Raw genomic sequence first — 19,790 nt, 5'->3', positions numbered from 1 at the left:
GAAGGGATGTTACTTACTGGATTGCTTCCCCTAGCTTGCTCAGCCTGCTCTCTTATAGATCCCAAGAATACCAGCCCAGAGGTGGTACCACCCACAAGGAGTCCTACCCCTTGATCACTAATTGAGAAAATGACCCATAGCTAGAACTCATGGAGGCACTTCCCCATCTGAAACTCCTTTCTCTGTGATAAGTCCAGCCTGTGTCAAGTTGACACACAAAACCATCCAGTACAGCTGCAGAGTAAGACAGAATCCAGCAACTTCAGAGTTGGCCTTACATGCAGCTCCTCCATTTTGTACCATATTTTTCTGGATTAAAAATAATGAAATTGGGCTGGAGAAATGGTTCAGTGGTTAAGAGCACCGATTTGTTCTTCCAGAGGTCCTGAGTTCAAATCCCAGTAACCACATGGTGGCTCATAACCATCTGTAATATGATCTGATGCCCTTTTCTGGTGTGTCTAAAGACAGATACAGTATACTTACATATAACAAATAAATAAATGTTTGGGCCTTAGTGAGCAGGGCTGGAGCAAGAAGGGAGGGGGGAACCTATGAAATCTGAATGTTAATCAGTTGTGAAAGTGGTGAAGGTGGCCCTTGTCCTTCCATATAAAAAACTGAGCCAAGAATTAAGTCTTCCCGTCAAAAGAAATAAATGGTTTTAAGATAAATTTGCTTCCAACTTACAAAGGAATGTTTGAATTGCCTGTTTTGTATTCCTGTATGTCAGAGATTGTATAAAACTTCTTTGGTTACAAGGGGAAAGAGATTAAGCAGTCCTTGTATACATGATGACTAAGAAGTAAAGCAACAGACAGGAATCCCAAATGAAGAAACCACCTGACCTCAAAGAGATAACATGCAGCTGATCTGAGTTCTGCTCCTGGCCCAGACTCTATGATACTCACAGCATCATGAGCTTATGCGACCAGCCACTGTATTTGTGCCATGGACTGACCCAGCTGGGGAAGTCATGAACATGGGAAAACCAGGGCTTTGATAATCAGGAAGGCACAGGTGTGGCGAGGTAATGACAGACAGACACACAAGATAGCGGTTTGAATCTGCTACAACTTTAATTTTTCAGTCAGGCATATTTTTAGTATATTGAGGAACAGGTCGAGGTTGGCACACCTCCACAAACACTCAAACAGTTACTAAACAAGGTACACTTCCATCTTAATTAGAACAGTAAGTAGACATGGCATGGTGCCCAGCTATATTGGGAACTATTGCTCTGTGAACCATGGTCAAAAGCAGACTTAGGTCATGAACTTTAGACATGTGGTGTACGAGTCTAATTTTTGGGTACTTAAAGTTGTGTTAATAATCAATAGGAGAACCTGGGCTTTCAGGCCAATTTGTATACTATAAGCCTTCTTCTGCCACCAAAAGTCAAAATGCTTTAAGAATGAGTAATGTTCATTACAAGAGCCCTCTGTACTGCCCCGGAAAGCAATCCCCAAAGTGGTCTGGCTCAAGCTAATCTATCTCTAAAATTTAAAGAATACAATAGGACCTTCTGCCCTTCAATGCTATTACCCATCTGTTACCTTCTTTACCATAAGCACCTGTATAAGGCAATGGCTCATCAGTAGTCCTATATTTTCTCCTACTGTGTTCTTCCTGCTACAAACTATCCATAACATTCCCTAATATCTCCTATTCTTTGGTCACTACTCTTGCTAAGGCTAGTAATAAAGGGGGGCCCTGATGAGAAACAATCCAAGACCTTCTTTCACTAAGGTTCAACATGAGTTCATTCAGTTCAAGACTGGGAGCAGTAGGCATAACCGCCACATCCTCTTTTCCTTCTACTGGAACATCAAATAATCCTCCTTTATCATTTAACCAGCTTGTAGGCTGGGATCGTGCTATATAAAGAATTAAGAATAGGAAGAATAAAGAATCAGTGCAGAACCCATAACACAGGAAGCGCAGTATCTGTGGAGAACATCGAGGCCCTTTTCAAGGCCAGAGGTGGGCACTCTGCCAGAGACCTCCAGGGAGCCTAGCCCCAAGGGGCATCTATCTCTCGTCTGCCTTAATGATGTACTGTCCTGTCACACAGGACACTGGAGTTGGTGTGGAATATTTGCACATTTTCCAGAAGACATCTTGAGCTACTCAGAGGAGTTGGTTTCCTATTTGGGAACAGTCTCAAGCCTCCTAGGCCTCAGCTTCTTTGGTCAACCCTGGGAACAACCCCTCTCGGCTAATGAGCACCTGTTTCTTCGTTTTTTTTTTTTTTTTTTGCCCTGCCTCTTCAGCTACAGCTGCTTCTTCAGAGCACCCACGGCCTCCCTTTGTTTCTGGTGTGCCATGTTGATGTCTCCCAGGACTGGATATGTCTGAATGCTTGGCTTGTGGCTGCATATGGATATGGAAATAGCACCTGACTGTGTTGCCCAATCTGGCCTCACATTCCTAGTTGCAGGAGAATCTCCTGCCTCAGCCTCCCATGTGCTGTGATGATATGTGGGTGCCATCACCTTGGTTAGAAAATACGTTTGATCAAATACAGTAATGGGCCTGGCTACTTCCAACAATGGGGACATCAAAATTCGGAGCTTCCAGTCATCTTAACCTATGTCTAAAAGTGGGGGTCTCCATTGTCACTCTGTGGATGTGGCTTTGTTAAGAAAAAACAAGCCAGGCAGTGGTGGTGCACGCCTGTAATCGTAGCACTTAGGAAGCAGAGGCAGGCAGATTTCTGAGTTCAAGGCCAGCCTGGTCTACAGAGTGAGTTCCAGGACAGAAATCCGCCTGCCTCTGCCTCCCAGAGTGCTGGGATTACAGGCGGGTGCCACCACCACCCGGCTATTTCTTTATTAAAGATCGTGTGACTATAATTATCATAACTGTTGTAATTGGATTCAGTGCATATTTGAGAGAAAAGGAGGTTTGGTCTTTCTGTCTATTGTAATGCTAAGTGCGGGTTTCCAAGCACTGGAATCTGCGACCCTACCCCCAAGTTATTTCTGATTGATAAATAAAGACAGAAACAGCCAATAGTTAGGCAGAAGAGACATAGATGGGTGTTAGGTTTCTCTGGCTTGGGGTCCAAGGAGAACCACGAGAAGAAGAAAGAGGTGCATGAGGGAGAAGGAGAAGCTGCCACAGGTTAGGTGAGCGATAATCACATGGCTCCGCGGGCTGGCAAATTAGAGCTACGAGCAGCCCAGAAGAAACAGAGAAAATAGTAAGTAATAATTTGGAGTTATCAATAGGAAAGTAGATTCTAATACCAAAGAGGATTCTAATCCTAGCTTTTGTGCCATTTAAGGCTTATTTCAAAAATAAAGGCCGTGTGTATCTTTTATCGGGGAGCTAAAGGTTGGAAGGTGGGTTAGAAACCTGGGTCGGGATTAAAAACTTCTACAACAATCTGCCTTCAGAGTGCTGACATTAAAGGTGTGCTCCACCATGATAGCTCATTAAACAGGAATGGCAGCCAACAACCACAGAAGGAATATGTATTTAGAAAAGCATCCTTTGCAACTCAATAAAATAGTTGACTGAGACCAAGTTTATCCATAGAGGCTGAAACATTAGATGTCAAGTTGTTGGTGAGAACTTAAGGTTGATAAAAGCATTGTCAAGTTAATGGCCAATATAGAGGAAAATGTATTTTTATATTTTAGTAAGGAAAAAAATCTGGCTGTTACCACTCAACCAGGCGATTCTATTTTGTATTCTATTTGTAGTGAGGAACCTGTCCCTTTCACTATGATAGAATATTAAGTGTAGAGCAGTGTGCCTGACCATTTCCTGCCAATGTAGAGTGGGAAACAATAGTGATATTGTCCCATAGTCCCAAGTTTGAGAAGTGGTACATTCCCCAGTGGCTACAGATGTCCCATTAGTAAATAAAATTCATAGTTTTGTTTTTGACTTAAGTATATTACTTTTTTGCCTGACGAATTACCAACCTGTTAAGTTACAAATACTTAAGTTATGTGGCCTCATTTATTGTAATCACAGAGTTACATATTTATTTTGGCTTATGGATAATATTTAAAAAATTATTGAGCCATAATTGTTAGGAACAGAATGAGTTTGTGAACCCCAGTTTGTAGGGTAATCAATGCATTAGAATTTAGCACGTTAGATGATATTCATACTACTGACTTGATTCAAAATGATTTCTTGAGTCATTGTCTCCAGTTCTGGAATTCACTTATTTAGCAATTTGACTGTTCAGCTCCTCTGGAAATCTTGTCTCTACTTCATGAGAGTTGGGGGTATAGGCAAGCACCCACCCCTGCCCTGCATTTATGTGGGTGCCACAGATCTGAACTCAGTTCCTCACAGTTGTGTAGCAAATTCTTGACCCACTAAGCCTTCCCCCAAGCCCTGATATCTGATGACTTTAATACGTATAGAGATGAACCATCTCTGTTCTGAACTTTCATATCTTTGAACATCTCCTTTAAAATGACTTTGTCCTCCATTTTATTTGTCCTCTCTTATGGATGCAGCCAGGGTGAATTACTAAAGTTACTTTTACTGTTTAACTCTTTCATTGATTCCTCCTCTGGAGTATAGGCTCACCAGGTCTCCAAACCCTGCAGGACCTTCATTCTCAGTCCTCCATTTGCCTCCCTAGCTTCCTCTGTCTGGATACTCTGCAGCCTATGCCACTCTCTGCTTCATGCTTCACAGTTCCCAGAATGCACGCTGACCTCCATCCTCTGCCCATGCACATGCTGCTCTGGAGTTTCCCTCCCTAATAGAACTAATAATTCAGTTCATATTATGACTTTATTGACATGTTCTAGCTATGCCCCCCAAAGCTTTCCCTCAGATGTAGCTCTGAACTTATCCTGCAGCTGTTGCCTCTCTCACCACACTAAATGTGTTTTGAACACTGGGAATCGATGTGTTTGTCCATTGGCACAAAAGATGTGGTAAAGTGAGTGGTGGACAGAATGTATGCTGTGACTAACTATTGGTTAGAATGAATTTTTGTGAACTGTGGTGGAACATGCTTTTCTCAGCCTTAAAAATACAGGTTTTTTTCATTTTTCTTAGTGGAAATAACAGCTGTGTAGAGACAATTTTTAAAATATCATTCGCTCAAATCTTCATTTTCTTTTTTTTCTTCACTGTTACATTTCAGGACATGACCTGCTGGTAAGGCAGCTAGGAGCTCTGTCTGTTACTCCTGAAATTAAGCTGTTTCTATCTTTTCAGTTGTGGGTCCAGAGAAACATGCTGCTTTTTAGGGATAGGGATAGAATATTGAAGTTGAATTTATGAAGGAGGGAGAATGAGAGCGATTTTATTTGAGTATCTCCTGTTTTTTCTGGGGGAAACACCTCAGGTTTGCAAAGTCAGTTTTGAAAACAGTACTGATTGTTTAAGAGATTGCAAACACTTTCAAGTCTCTAAGGTGGAGGAAAGAAAGTGTTGGAGGAAAGGAGTTGGTTGGGAGAGGAGTTTGAATATTTCAACAGTAAGGACTATTGTAATAACAATGGAGTCTCAGGTCTGATATCACAGAGGCCTCCTTTGCCAGCCAGCAATTTACCACCGAGGCTATGTCACCCCCAACTCAGGAGAAGGACGTTGACTTGCTTGCTCTCTGTGCTAGCAGCTCCCATGCACTGTGTCTACTGAAAGTGTCAGCTCTCACCCAGCGGGCGGGTCAAAGGCAGGATGGGGGCGGGGCGCGCTAGAGGGATGTGGGGGAGGCGAGGAGCAGGGCGGAGCCATCGTGAAGTTGGAGGCTGAGCTGACAAAGGAGCTAGGGGTGCGGTGCGGTGCCCCTCGGAGGCCTGCCGACCTGCTACCTTCTCCGGCCTTCCTCCTGGCCGCGGTGAGGGCACTGAGTGGCTGCAGTGCTGCCGAGGTCCAGGTGCTGTGTTTTGCGGCGGCGACCCCCGGGCCGGGGGTCCGGGGAATGGCGCTAACCCTGGAGACCTCGATCCCGTGCGCCGCTCTTGCAGCTCAGGCTGCAGAATTGTGTAACCGGTGACCTCCGGTTCCCCCTCCGCCGCGACTGCACGGCCACCCAGGCCCTGCCACCCGCGCTGCGTGGTTCACTGACTTGTGCGCCCATGGATCTGCTTCTGAGTCCCGCAACCGGCGACGCCTCCTTCCTCCAGCACAGGTCAGTCCTGGCCATTCATTCCCTGATAGTTCTGTGCTTGGTTGCGCCTCTGGCTTTTGCAGATCTTGGCAGGGCTCCCTCCCTCTCCTCCCGCAGTCTCCCCGCACCCCAGATGCAGTTCTCCAGCTTGCTGTTCCTCACATAACAGTAAGAATGGTGTTTTTAAAAAGAACTTGGATTGAACTTTTTGTGCTCAAATCCTCCAAAAGCCCTGGGTTACACACAGAATTGAATCTAAGCTGCTTCTCCCTGCCACTAGGGCAGCTTCCAACCTAACCTTAGCCTTACCCCATGACTCTCTCACTATTGGGCTTTAGGATGCTACCCTGGCAGATGTACAGGGCACCATCTCTGGCTGGTGGCAGTTGTTCTTGACTTCTATTGCTGTTCTTTACTTGAGAGAACTTCTCCTGGTTCCTAAAAGAGAAGCAAGTCTCCCTCTTTTTGTCATTTGACTCTTGTTTAGCATTAAATTAAACATTATTTTCTCTTTCTCATCCCTATTTATTATTAGATACACTTTACACTTGTTAATTATTCCCATTAGAATTGTTGGCTCTCTCTTCCTAATTACAGGGTAAAGATCTCATTAGATTTATTCATAATTTTATCCCTAGTACTTAGAACTGTGTCTGGCACCTGATAGGCTCTTTGTAAAAATTGCTAACTAAATGAATGCTGTAGTTGATTTGAACACTTGACATCTTCAGTTCAGATCCTGCCTGCTCCCGTTGACTGACTGCATGGCCATGGAGCGGTTAGTGACTTCTGGAGCTTCATTTTATTCAGCTGTGTGTGATGACTATAGTATTACCTACTCTGTAGCCCTACAGTGAGTAACTGAGTTAATCCATGTTAAAGAACAGAGGCCTGAGTTTCCTATGCTTTGTGTAGAGATCAGAGGTCTGAGGTCAATGTCTTCCACTTGTCTCTACCTTAATTTCTCACTGAACCTGGAGCTTGTATTTCAGCTGGACTGGCAGACTCCCAGGACCTGTCTCTTGTGAGACAAAGAGTTGGAGTTAGAAAGAAATGTGCAGCACTGCACCAGATTTTATGTGCATAAGGATTTGAACTTAGGTCCTCATGCTTGCAGAGCAGGCACTTCAGGAAACCCTGGCTTTTCCCAAGTAGCCTATATATCAGGCTGGTTTCCAAGTCAAGTGATCTGGCTACTTACTTCTGTCGCCACAGTGCAGGCATGAACGGTGTGTTACCATTGCCTGTCTTCTGACAACATTTTTTATTGTTGTCATAAGACAAAATAGAATTTGTTTTTATATTTTGTTTTTTTGCGTGAAATTTTGCTGCCTATCAGAATTTATCTGACTTTTTAAGTAGTTTCTCTGTATGTCTAGAATTAAATAAAAATAAAGTTCTGAGAATGAGAAAGCCACCAGAGTAGCTTTCCTAGGTTTTGCTTTGACATTGGAAATAGGATTGTGGTGATGAAGTAACTTACTGGGGCTTCTTGTTTCCAGACCGAAAATCTCGAAGATCTCAGGGAAGTCTGTTTTTTGAAGTGTTCAGGAACGAGAGGTGTTTTATTATCTTTAGTGTGATGTTTTCTACCATTTTTGTACGAGGAGTTTTTCCTGTGTTGTATTTTGGTTCTTAAGTTGGAAAGTAAAGCAACCTAGTAATATTCTTCATTCCTACCTTTGCTCTCTTTTTTTGATGTGTTGTTTTCCCTTTATTGTTTATGAAAATGAAACCATATCTTTGTAAAAATGAAAACTTTGAGGTGATGCATCAAATTATTCTAATAAACTTATGATTGTGCCTATGTCAATTATATTTCCATAGTACTAGATATTTTTACTTAGCATTTGTCCTTGGCAAAATGGCTTTTTGTAATTCCTTTTATATCTCAACTTTAAGTCAGGATTCTAAGTCTTGTGCCTGACAGTTAAAAATAAACATGAAACACTACTTGTCTTTTTAACATTTGTTCCAAAATTCAATAATTAGTAAATTACTCTGTATGGACTCTTTGCTAAGTGGTTTCCCTTTTGATATTGAGAAGCAGCATATAAATTTGGCACACTCAGCAAGAAACAGATTTGTAGAGATAATAATGGTACTTGGTTGGGTTACATGGTAGGAAAGGAACCGGGATTTTCACTTACTTCCCTTTCATTCATAACCCAGGTCCTAACTCTTTTGTAGGCTATATTTTAAAAGAACAGAGTTTTGCATTTTTGCCATACATTTGTAAGTGTTTTTTCCTCCAAATCACTGGCAGTTTTTCATTATTTCTTCCTAAGACAATGTCTGTTTCCTGGAAGCTATACTCATGGGTGTGTACAGGATGCTGGAATTTGGACTCCAGGCCTCATGATTGCACAATAAGTTCTTTTAACCTGGGTACCATCTGTCTAGTCCCCAGAACAGTAGTTTATAAAGAGTTTAATATAGATTTAAACATGGAGATTAGGGAGGAGAAACACATGCAAGCATGATAGACATGAGATAAGGAGAGGTAGATGTGGGGAAGCGAGCTATGTAAACGAAAGTCAGAAGTGAGTCTGGGCCAACAAGAGATGATGTGAAAAACCTTTAATTAGTTAATTAATTAATAATTACATTAATTTATTCTGTGTTCGTATGTGTGTGTTAGTATGCATTTATGGAGGCCAGAGGATAGTGACGGGGCTGGTTATCGTCCTACCACATGGGTTCTGGTGATCAAACGTGGATCCTCATGTTTACTAACAAGTGCTTTAACCCCCTTTGAAATTACATTTATTATTTGTGTATGTGGGGGTGGGCAGGAGTTGTATATGTGGATGTTGTAGAAATTATTTAATCCCAACTCAGGTTTTTACCCTGCCTTTGACTTAGTTCTCAGATAAAAGACACACACAACCTTTCTATGTACAATTAGCCTTAATCAGCACAAGAGCAGGGCAGATTGTGCACCTCTCGCTGTTGTCTATTTCCCACTACTAATCCCACGATAGAATGTGCCATGTTTCATTTGAACGGCTCTTATATCCAGGTAGCCAACCCACATGGTCTTTATTTTACGACTCACCTAACCCATGGTGTCTTCCCCCTTGTGGTTCTTCTCTGATGCTGGAAGTCCTGGAATGCTAAACCCTGCCTGCATGGGTTTCTTCTGCCCAGCTATTGACTGTTGTTATCTCTATTCACCAATCAGAAATAATTTGGAGGCAAGGTCACATAGCCTCACTTGGATCTACCTTTGCACTTTCTTGTCTCTGGGACAATACATACAACAGACCAAACCTCATCAATAGAGGTCCCAGGTATTGGACAGGTTATATCAGACTTGGCTGCAAGAACCTTTACCCATTGAGCTCTCTTACTGCAGCGGATGAAAATCCTTTTACAGGATAGTTTGGTCCTGTGGCCCTGCACATGTAAGCTTGCGTGTGGAGACCAGAGGACAACCTTGGATGTCATTCTTCAGGTGCCATCCACTGTTTTTTGTAAAACAGGATTTTTGATTGGCTTTGAATTGGATAGGTAGGCTCAGATGGCTGGCTAGGTAGGACATGGAGTCTCTGTCTCCCTGGCACAAGTGTGTGCCACCAAACCAGATTTTATTATTGTTGTTATTATTATTATTGTAATTGGCTTCTTATGTTTGGACTGAGTATCTGACTCAAGGCTTTCCATGAGAGCAGGAGGACAAAAAATGTCTGTGATTGATATGTGTATTGTATATGATTGTACTTGAGCCTAGTATAAAAGGGAACCAGAATGTTGCTTTCTGACTTAGTCTTGCTTGATCATGCTCAAGATTTAACAGAAACTTCTTGAAGGTTTAGTTATACAACAAAGGTTGTATAATTCTCTAAACTCCATCATTCTTACATATGAGAATTCTAAGAATATACTTTGTTTCATTTTCCCCTTTTAGGCACAGTCTGAATTATGTAGCCGAAACGGAGAATAAATTACTAATACTAAAATTATTAAGTGTTCTTAAGTTTATTAGAGTACAGGCTAGGTTGCTGAAAAAGATTGTGGATGCAGTACAAACAATGTTGAGACTTTTGCCTGTTGTAGTCCAAACATAGGCAGCTAATCCACAGAGGGCAACATTTCTCTGGCTATTCAGGAACACAGGCCAATCTCTAGGGATCACAGTAGAAAGTATTTTACTTTACTGTGGAGAAATGGCATGATAATGCTCCTACCTTGCTAGCTGCAAGGCACCCTAGGATGGTTCTGTCACTCTCAGCACTGAGATACCGAGGAGGTGCACTTCCTCAAGCAGAGGATCCTGGTGTTCTGCCAAGCAAGCTGCAGACCTGAGGAAGTGGCTTCATGCTCATTTTTTTTCATGAGAAAGTAATGTTGTTTATAGCTTAATTAGACAACACATCTAACACATCTCAGAGTTGGACTGCTGACAGATTTCTCAGTCTGCAAGGAGGTTTGGGTCACTTTGAACCAAGATATGCTATTGCTAAGGAAACAGCAGCTGGTGAGAACTAGAAAATGTGGGAAAATCTTATTCTGCTTTGTCTTTTAAAAAAGTTGAAACTTTGACTAAACTGTGTATTGGCTGACTGGGCTCTGTACCCCCTGTGTCCAGGTTAATGTGAAACTTTCTTGGGACCTCAATGCACTAGACTGAATTAATTAAACTGCTTTGGCTTCTGACATGTAGTGCAGTCACTGCACCTGCCCAAGAGTTCTCTTGATTGGTAAATGAAAGACACACCAGACACACACACACACACACACACACACACACATACACACACACACACACACACACACACTAGATAATTTTGATATGTCTTAACTAAGCTCAATAGCTGGATATTTGCAATCCTGCTGATGGGTAGCACACATTTCCCTCCAGTATCCCTGGTTTAATGCATTTTAAATCTCTGTTGTATCTTTGCTGCCTGTCATCTTCTGTGCCCTCTTCCCATAGGGTTGCATTCACTTTCCTACACATCCTACAGTGTAGGATGCTTTCCCTCTTTCAGCTCTTAAATCTGACCCTTCTCTTCCAACCCCCTCTCTCCTTCCCTTGCACTTAAAATTTAAGTCTGCCCCTGTCTTTCTGCCCAGCCCTTGGCTGTATGGCAACTCTTTATTACTCATTTGAACCGGGGGAGGGGAGGGGAGTGGGAGCAGGGACCCTCAGATCTGGCAGTGCAGCTTTTTAGGGAGCTGAAATAAGCATTAGAACCAATATCCAACATCAGATGTTAACATTTTACAAATGTGTTCCTTTTTTTTTTTTTTTTGGATTTGGTTTTCGAGACAGGGTTTCTCTGTGTAGCCCTGGCTGTCCTGGAACTCACTCTGTAGACCAGGCTGGCCTCAAAATCAGAAATCCACCTGCCTCTGCCTCCCAGAGTGCTGGGATTACAGGAGTGCACCACCACCGCCTGGCTCTACAAATGTGTTCTTGATATTGAATTAACAAAACTTCCTTTAAGAATAGAGGATTTTGCCAGGCAGTCGCGCATGCGCAGTCTGGTTCGCTTGTGAAAATAAAATTGCTTTAATGTTTCTCCTTTCTTGAATGTACCCTGTCAGCTAACTTGCCTAAGAAAGATAACCTCCCTGTGCAGTTGAGCTATTATTAAATGCTGTTGATTGTTGTAAAATATTTCACTGCTCCAGCTTTTCTTACAAAGAATGGTTAATGAGCCACAAGTTTGAACAGGCCAACTGCCAAGTTCCACTTTTACATGAAATGATTATTTGTTTGGATGGCTGAGACACCTACTGGGTGTCTGCTACATAATCAATTCTTACCTGCACCCAGACAGGAAATGAGTTAAATTGGCTTTCTGAAATTATACCTTTGTGCTTTTGTCTTCCTAATCCTTGAACTGTCCACAGATGACTATAGGCCTTACCCACAGAACTCTTTCTGGTTTGTTCCTGCAAATTTATTTTTTAAAAAATAAAAAGCCTCTATTTTTTCTAAAAACAAAACTTGAGTTACTTGGTGAATCTCTGAATAGACCCAGACCCACAAGAGAAGACCACAAGAGAAACACTCTTGGCTACAGCCTCAGGTGTTTGAGGAGAGGGGTATGTCCCAACCCACAAGACAGTCAACAGGGTCTCCGGACCACCTAGGAGAAGGCAAGAGACAAGAGATGCGAGAGACAGACAGCAAGACAGTATTCTGATCATGCTGTCAAATTTTATTTTTTACACAAGGCAATTTAAAGGGAAGCACGCAAGGTGTAGGGAGGGGTAAAGGGGGGAAGTCATTGTATTCGGGGAACAATCTCAGGGGGCTAGCATCATTTCTCGGGAACAGTTTCTCAGAATTGTCTCTCAGAATCTCAGGGAAAAGCTGGCGATTGCTGCAGGAACTTAGCACAATAAATTGATCATGAGGAGGTGAAGTGGAAAGGAGTTGCTCTGGTGACCTAACCAGAGGTAAGCTTCGTTTGTTCTAGCCCACTCGGGTGAGCCCTGCATATACTGACCATCTAGCTCACTTGGCTAATTTTTAAGCTAGTACATTTCCTTATAAAAGCAAGCTAGAAAAAGCAGGCTAGAAATGGCTGAGAGGAGGGGGTTTTGAGATCTATGTGAGAATGGCTCCTGGCAGGGGTGTCTATGGAACCTTTGAAAGCTATAATTATTGCACCAACTTAGTCCTGAGGCTGTAAAATATGCACTTTACAAAGAACTTGAAAGTTATGATTATTTGCCTTACATGTTAATGGTTGATAAACTTTTAAGTAAACTCAGTAAATACTTGTGTTACAAAACTTCTGCTTCTCACCCCAGATACAGAACCCAAAACAGACCAAAGTATGTATACCACACAAGTACAGTTAATAAAACAGTGAGTTTTATTGGAGTTATTTACAGAAATACTGGTGAGAGCTTACTCACAGGAGAACAAATGATTCAAAAACAGTTGCATCATCAAAACCCAACCCAGGACTGGCAACAGCATGAAAATTTTGGGAACCAGGAACACTCCTTTCAGGCAGCTCAACATGTTGGACAGAGAGCGCTTCCCAAGGGATGCAGTTGATCTACATCTATTTCACATAGCTGGGTTGGGTTTTGAGTCTTTGCAGCTTGGCTTGTGTGAGAGTGATTCACACAAGCGGCTTGCCTTGTTTATTCTTTGGAAGAAAAAACCTAGAAAATCTGGTTACTTTCAGTGGCTCTTGATGCTAGTTGGAGTTGTTTCTCTTCCTGCTGAAAAAGAGAGTTCCTGTGGACTAGAAAGCTTCAGTCTCAGAGGAAAAGGAGGGTTATCTGAAGTATCTTGTGAGACAGTGCTTTAGAAAGGGTGTACACAACTTAAGTTAGTAATCTAAAGAACAAATACAAAGAACACACGCCCATGGTGATTCGAGGAGAACCTTCCTCTTATATAACCATGCATGCCACAGATAGATGGGTTGAAATCAATCCTGAGAGTGATAATTTCACAGTTATCACTGTCCATTTTCATTTAAGATATTTTCTCTAGATTTTTTAGTCCTTTTGAAATGTGTGAATGAAATACATAGTCTTTCCATTGGTCCCTATACTCAGTGGAACATCATTTAAAAAATAAAGTAATGATTTTTGTGTTACATATACAGAGATTCTTTTAACAACTGTTATTTGCAATATTTTCAGACTGGAGGCTGCCATAAGTCCTTCAAATGTGAGATATTTAAAATTAAATATATAAGAATATGTTACATAGGTATGAGCATACCTACAAATAATATGCAGTAAAATTGATCACTAAATGAAGCTCCAATTATGATTATTGGAAAGAAAATACAAAAGCCCAAATACAGTTTATGCTCCTCAATATACAATGTTCACAGAAAGAAACCACAACAGAAATAGCAAATGGGTTGATAATGACTATATCTGACTCTTGGTTAGGGGGTGTGACTAGTTTTCAGAAAATAATCCACCACTGATTAAATACTTATTTTGAGATATATGTAAGTGATGCCAATAGCACCTTTTCTGCTATATTAATTTCTGCTAAATTATGCCTCCTTCAAGGGAGAATGTGTGTGTCATCAAACCACAAGTTCTATATGCTTCAAATCTACCTAAAAATAAATGTAGTAAATAATGGAGTTTTGAATAAATAATATCTAATGTAAAGATTTAGAGAACTTGGTAGTTTCAAGTACTCTTACAATGTACTTGGGATTTAAAGAGTTTCTACCAAATTTGGCTATAGATGAGGCTATTGTAAAATTTTGGAAATTCATATTTTCCTAATATCTCAACCACAACATACCCTCTATAGAAGTGGTAAACACCCTGCCCAGACAGCTTTCTTGCACCAGAGTGAGAAGGTTAATCTCTGCTGCAAGCCTTCCTTCATCTTCTCCTCTGCTGTGCTCCAGCGAGGATCAGTGCAGTCCCCTGGCGCCTTCTACTTGTGGACTCTCTGCTGATGCTACTTGCCAAAAGTCTACACTTCTAGCTCCCTGTCTGCTTTGTCATCCATCCCTGTGTTTTCCTAACTCTCTCATTCTGAGGGCCACTCAGAACTGATTGAAGTCATGACAACCTTTACTCCCGAGTGCTTTGCTATCCATACCCCGTTCTCCCACAGTTATCTCAGCAATGTCTATGCGCACGAGTCCTGAGTTGTGCATTGCTTTTGTCATGTCTCTTCACTCTCTTTGCATTTCTTGATGTTTCCAGTTTCAAAGAGTAGGGAACCAAGAAAATGTACTCAGTTTAGATGTCCCTAATTCTTCTTCATGATTAGATTCAAACTATGAATTTTTATAGAAATATTAGGTCTCATTTCAGAAGATGCATGATAATGAATTTTTCTGTTGTTGGTGACATTAACCTTATCTATTTTGAAATGCTGTCTCTCAAGTTTCTCCTAGCAAAGTATCAACTTTTCTATTTGTAACTAGTATCTTATGGAGAAGTGCCTATGACTACAAACACCTTCCAGCAAACCTCAGATTTCTGCTATAATAAGGGTCAAAGAATTATTTCATAATTGTATTTTTATATATTTATTGTCTTGCCTTGTACTTCAATTTAAAATCTTTAATTTTCTTTTTTTTTAATATACAAGGTCTTACCCTATAGCCCAGGCTAACCTAGAAATGTGTGTAGTATAGCTGAAACACTTGTGAGTGAAAGAATGTAAAACACAACTACTATACAATATAAAAATATGACTTATCTAAAGATGTTGGTCAGAGTTCAATAGCCAAAATATTACTATAAAATTGGGGTATGTGTGTGTGTGTGTGTGTGTGTGTGTGTGTGTGTGTGTGTGTGAGAGAGAGAGAGAGAGAGAGAGAGAGAGAGAGGCCAGAAAATAATATGAGATCCCTCAGAACTGGAGTTACAGGCATTTTCAAGATACCCAACTTGTTACCTGGCTTCTAGAAATAGAATTCTAGTTGTCATGGAGATTAGCAAGCCCTTTTAGATACAGAATTGCCTTTCCAGGCCAATAAAAGTGTTGCTATAGCAAAAGATGAGATGCAGGATAACTAGAAAAGAAAGAAGATAGGAAAATGACTTATTTGAGATGTAATGCTGGATTAAATTTATTTCAGTAAATAGCTAAGGTAATGTAAGTGTATAACTCATTCAATATGTTTATGTAATACTGAGTACAAAGCAGGGGCAGGGCCACATGCAGTCTATTCTTGTTATATTTTTAAGGTTGACAGTATATTTAAAAATTAAACTATCATTGCATTCCTTTCTTATTATCCTTTCCTCCCTTCAGCTTCTACTATACCCACCTCAAAGGGACTAGTCTTCTTTAAATGTGATTATCAAACACACACACACACACATACACACACACACACATGGACACGTGCAGGCACACACACACACAATTTACATTTCTTTGGGTTTTGTTGTTGTTTGTTTGCTGGTGCACACCTTTACTTGTAGCATTCAGGAGGAAGAGTCAGGTGGATCTCATGTCAGTCAAGTTCACATACTGAAGGTTAAACTACTCAGGGCTACACACTGAGACCCTGTCTTACAACACACACACACACACACACACACACACACACAATTGTTTAATATAACTTAGTTTATTTGTTTGTAGCATGTGGGATGGGAGAGGCACACATGAGGAATTAAGATGTCAAGTCGTAGGAGTCTGTTCCATCCAGCTACCTCATGGGATTCCAGGGCCAAACACAGTTACTCTGGCCTGCTTTGAAATGCCTTTTCATGCCAAGGCTTGCTAGTCATAAAACACTTTTTTTCTTGAAGAATTTCTTTTGTTTTTTCCATTTTTATTTAAGTTCCAAGTAAGGTTCTTCTGTATAGAGAAAATCTCTTATAAGCATCACCTGACAATAAAAAAGCCTATGGCCAATGAGCTGAGGTAGGAAATCGGAGGTGGGGCACAGGCAGGAGAAGAGAGGATTCTGGGAAAAAGTGAGAGAATAAAGAGAGATTCGAGAGACACACTGGGAGAGATGCTGAAGGAAGACAGTAAGGAAGAAGCAGTCAGGGACTGGAGGAGTGGTAACTAACCAGCAGGTAGATGAATTCAGGATAAGGGGAGATTCACCAGGGAACACTGTGGAGGCCCAAAGCATGAGATCTGAGCAGAGGTTGCCAGCCACACAGATGAACTCAGAATATAATAAAAGGAGATATTGCCAGGAAACAGTGAGGAGATGTACATAAACTGGTAGGTGGCTGAACTCAGGCTAGAATAAAGAAGGTCAGCACCAGGCTTGGTACCAGCACATGAAGCTGAGGATGGGTAAGTAACTGTGGTAGAAAGAATAGTTTGAATGGGTTGCTTAAGTTATGAGTTAGTAAAGAAATGAACCAAAGCTTACAGCCTAGGAATTTATTAATAAATGATTAGTTTCAGAGTCATATATGGGGAAGCAGGGACTGGGGGGAAAATTGAATTTTTTTTTATCATTTCTGTATTATTGTTGTTAAATCTCAAAACTGTTGGTGGAGCTGACAAAATGGTTCAGCTGGTAAATTAGGCACTTGTCACCAAGTCTGATGACCTGAATTTAATCCTGGCAGGGATTAAAGTAATCTAAATTTTTCTAAGCTCCCCCCCCCCAAAAAAAAGAGTAGATTGCATTGGATTTGAGGTATGCAGTCTCAGAATTGATCGTTTTTTATACCCTTGTGGCTCTATCACCCCAAACCATTAAGAAGCCCCTTTTATCTAACTAGTAGTTTAGCCTGCTTAGGACTAAGAAGCAAAGATGAGGGCCTCCTTTCCTCTTGTGCCTGGCCGATCCCCACTCCTGGGCTGAATGCTCTCTTGAGGCCAGTGAAACCAAGAATTGGGGCAACGGGTGGAGGGAGTAACTTCAGTAACCTCAGTTCTCTCTGCCAGAGCTAGAGTGGCTCTTGCAGCTTAGCACCACCTTAGACTCTTCTCTGATCTTCCCCTGACTCACATGATAATGACTGAGAAACCATGTGGACTCAGAACAGGGGCTTGAGAACCATTATTGACTTCAGCTACCTCAGTTCCTGAAAGATCGCCCTATGACAACTTTGCCTTTGGTGTTGATCACAGGGTCCAGGGACTTTGACCTTATCCAAAAAGTGAAAGGGAGCTAAGAACAACCCTGGGAGGCCTCGGAACTTTCCTACCTCAGTCAGGAAAGGCAGGAAGGAGAGCCTGGTGCACATGCTGAAGCCTGCAAGGACCGGTCCTACCCAGTCTTTGTGCCCTGCTGCTTTCCAGCCTGGCAGTGGGGTTGCCAATGTCAATGTGACCTTAGCCAGGGAGCTCTTAGGGCCTCTCTCTCCTCAGATTTACCCTTGGTCTGTGTCATCTCTGGAGGTCCCAGCTCAGTTGTAGCTACTCTGGACTCCCCTGTACTTATTGAGATTAGTGTTCATTCCTTGTTAAGATGATTTTTTTTTCTTTTTTCTCTGGGTGGGGGGTTGTTTGTGTTTATGTGTGAGGAACTGTTGACTGGCTGTGCACAGGAATGGAACGCTGGTGCCCATAGACTGCAGCCTGCTCCATCTTCCCGAGCCGTGCCTGAGGCAGCTTGCTGGGGATCCTGGCTTCTGAGAGAACAGGTGTCTCCCCCCCACCCCCTCGCTCTACACTTGTTCCTGTTCTTTGACATAATTTTAGTGAATCTGAAAGCACAGTTTAGTAATAGGTTCCTACCTAGTTGTGTAGGAGTCTGCAGAGTTAGGACTTGTTTATTCTTGGCAGGAAGGCTACTCCTGTGGGCTGGGAAAAGAATACAATGAAACATTCTTCTGGTAGTCTCTCAAGGCCTGCTTAAGCACTGCAAAAGCATCCTAGAAAAACTACTGAGAGTGTTTAAGTGTAAAATGGACCTAAAACATAATGAAATTTGCCTTACTTTTACCAGAGTTTGGGGTTAAACAACAAAATAAAACTTAAGGAAAATCCACTTGAGTACTGGGAGCTCTGTAGCAGCATGGGAGGGAGGGACCACAGCAGGTGGGGTCGCTTGGGGTTCAGGTACAGGTGTGAGGCCACATGATTTCTCCATTGCTCACCCCCCATTGATCACCCCAGTAAACTCACTGCTCTCCTCACACAGACTTACAAAGAGGAGTGCTCCCACTTGTCCTGGAGCCTTTCAGGATGGGGAGCATGCCCACATTTGGTACTTCAGAATGCCACCTCAAGCCAATCCTGTGGGTGAGGGTGTGTATTAGGTTGCGCATCACCTCTGATTTCTCCCTTTAGATGACAGATTGTGATGTGGCAGTTTATGAGGTGTCGGGAGCCTCAGAGCCACTACTCAAGTGGTTCTCCGTGACTGTAGTCCCCGGGGCTCCTCAGCTGAAGGTTTCTACAACTTCTTCGATCATTCAATTCCTAGATGAGAGACCTAAAAATTTCATATTAATAAAAAGGCTTAGTGAGCACTAGAGTTGGGCAGATATCTACCCTCTCTGCTTTTATGTTGACCTCCCTGCCGATAATCCCAAAATATGATTTGTCATATTCATCTAGGCTGCTCTTACTCCACCTGGCCAGCCCTCATGGCCATGTTTTCAAGATTCCTACCCCATGATCTCTTCTCTTCTCTCTACCTTCTTCTCTTTCCCCTTGTAGTATTGCCTCAGACCACGAAGATAATAGTATTGTTGTTCTTGCCTGAAGACAGACTCATTTATGGGGCATTGTGAATTAATGTACCATCCTATACTATCACAGTTTTCTAAATGATCTTGAATTGTAGCAGAATGGTTATTGGCCAAGGTAACTTCAGCTTACCAGTGCATGTTTTATTTCCTTGTTGGTTGATAGTGTTAACATTTTCAGATGCCTCTATTGAAATATGAATTTCAGACTGAGTTTACTCAGCTTCTAGTGTAATGTTTTGTCACTTAGAGGGTCATTAGGTAGCTCAGAACAATTTTTTAATTTACATCTTTCTGCACCTTTCTCATATACAAGCCCCTTTACATATGAGAATTATGGATGCCTCTTAACAAAACCCTTTACAGCTTTTGAATTTTTTCATGTTTCAAACTGAGTGTGGAGAATTCCTAGAACTTAAAACATAAAGCAAATAGAAAAGGGTGAAGATGATCTTTTAAAACCTCAACAGTGATCATAACATTTTTTAAAAAGTCCCTTGCTTTTGTTTTTGGTATGTATGTATAAGAGGCATCACATCTCTCCCGAAACTGTCAGAAAGCGTTGCTAACCATATCCTCTAAGCCAAGTCATTTTCTTCTACACCAG

General features: G+C 41.7%; 1 long non-coding RNA gene across 1 annotated transcript in view; it reads left to right on the top strand.

Annotated features, from left to right (window-relative positions):
• Window positions 1-5,741: 5,741 nt before the first annotated feature.
• The window catches only part of LOC127685022 (uncharacterized), a 37,214-nt gene continuing 23,165 nt past the window's right edge, over window positions 5,742-19,790 (top strand). Inside the window, exon 1 of the long non-coding RNA XR_007977783.1 lies at window positions 5,742-6,118. This is a non-coding gene — a long non-coding RNA (uncharacterized LOC127685022). The remainder of the gene's footprint in view (window positions 6,119-19,790) is intronic.

Source organism: Apodemus sylvaticus, chromosome 5 (genome assembly GCF_947179515.1).
Source record: "Apodemus sylvaticus chromosome 5, mApoSyl1.1, whole genome shotgun sequence".
Taxonomy (NCBI): domain Eukaryota; kingdom Metazoa; phylum Chordata; class Mammalia; order Rodentia; family Muridae; genus Apodemus; species Apodemus sylvaticus.
This window is presented reverse-complemented; position numbering and strand designations above follow the sequence as displayed.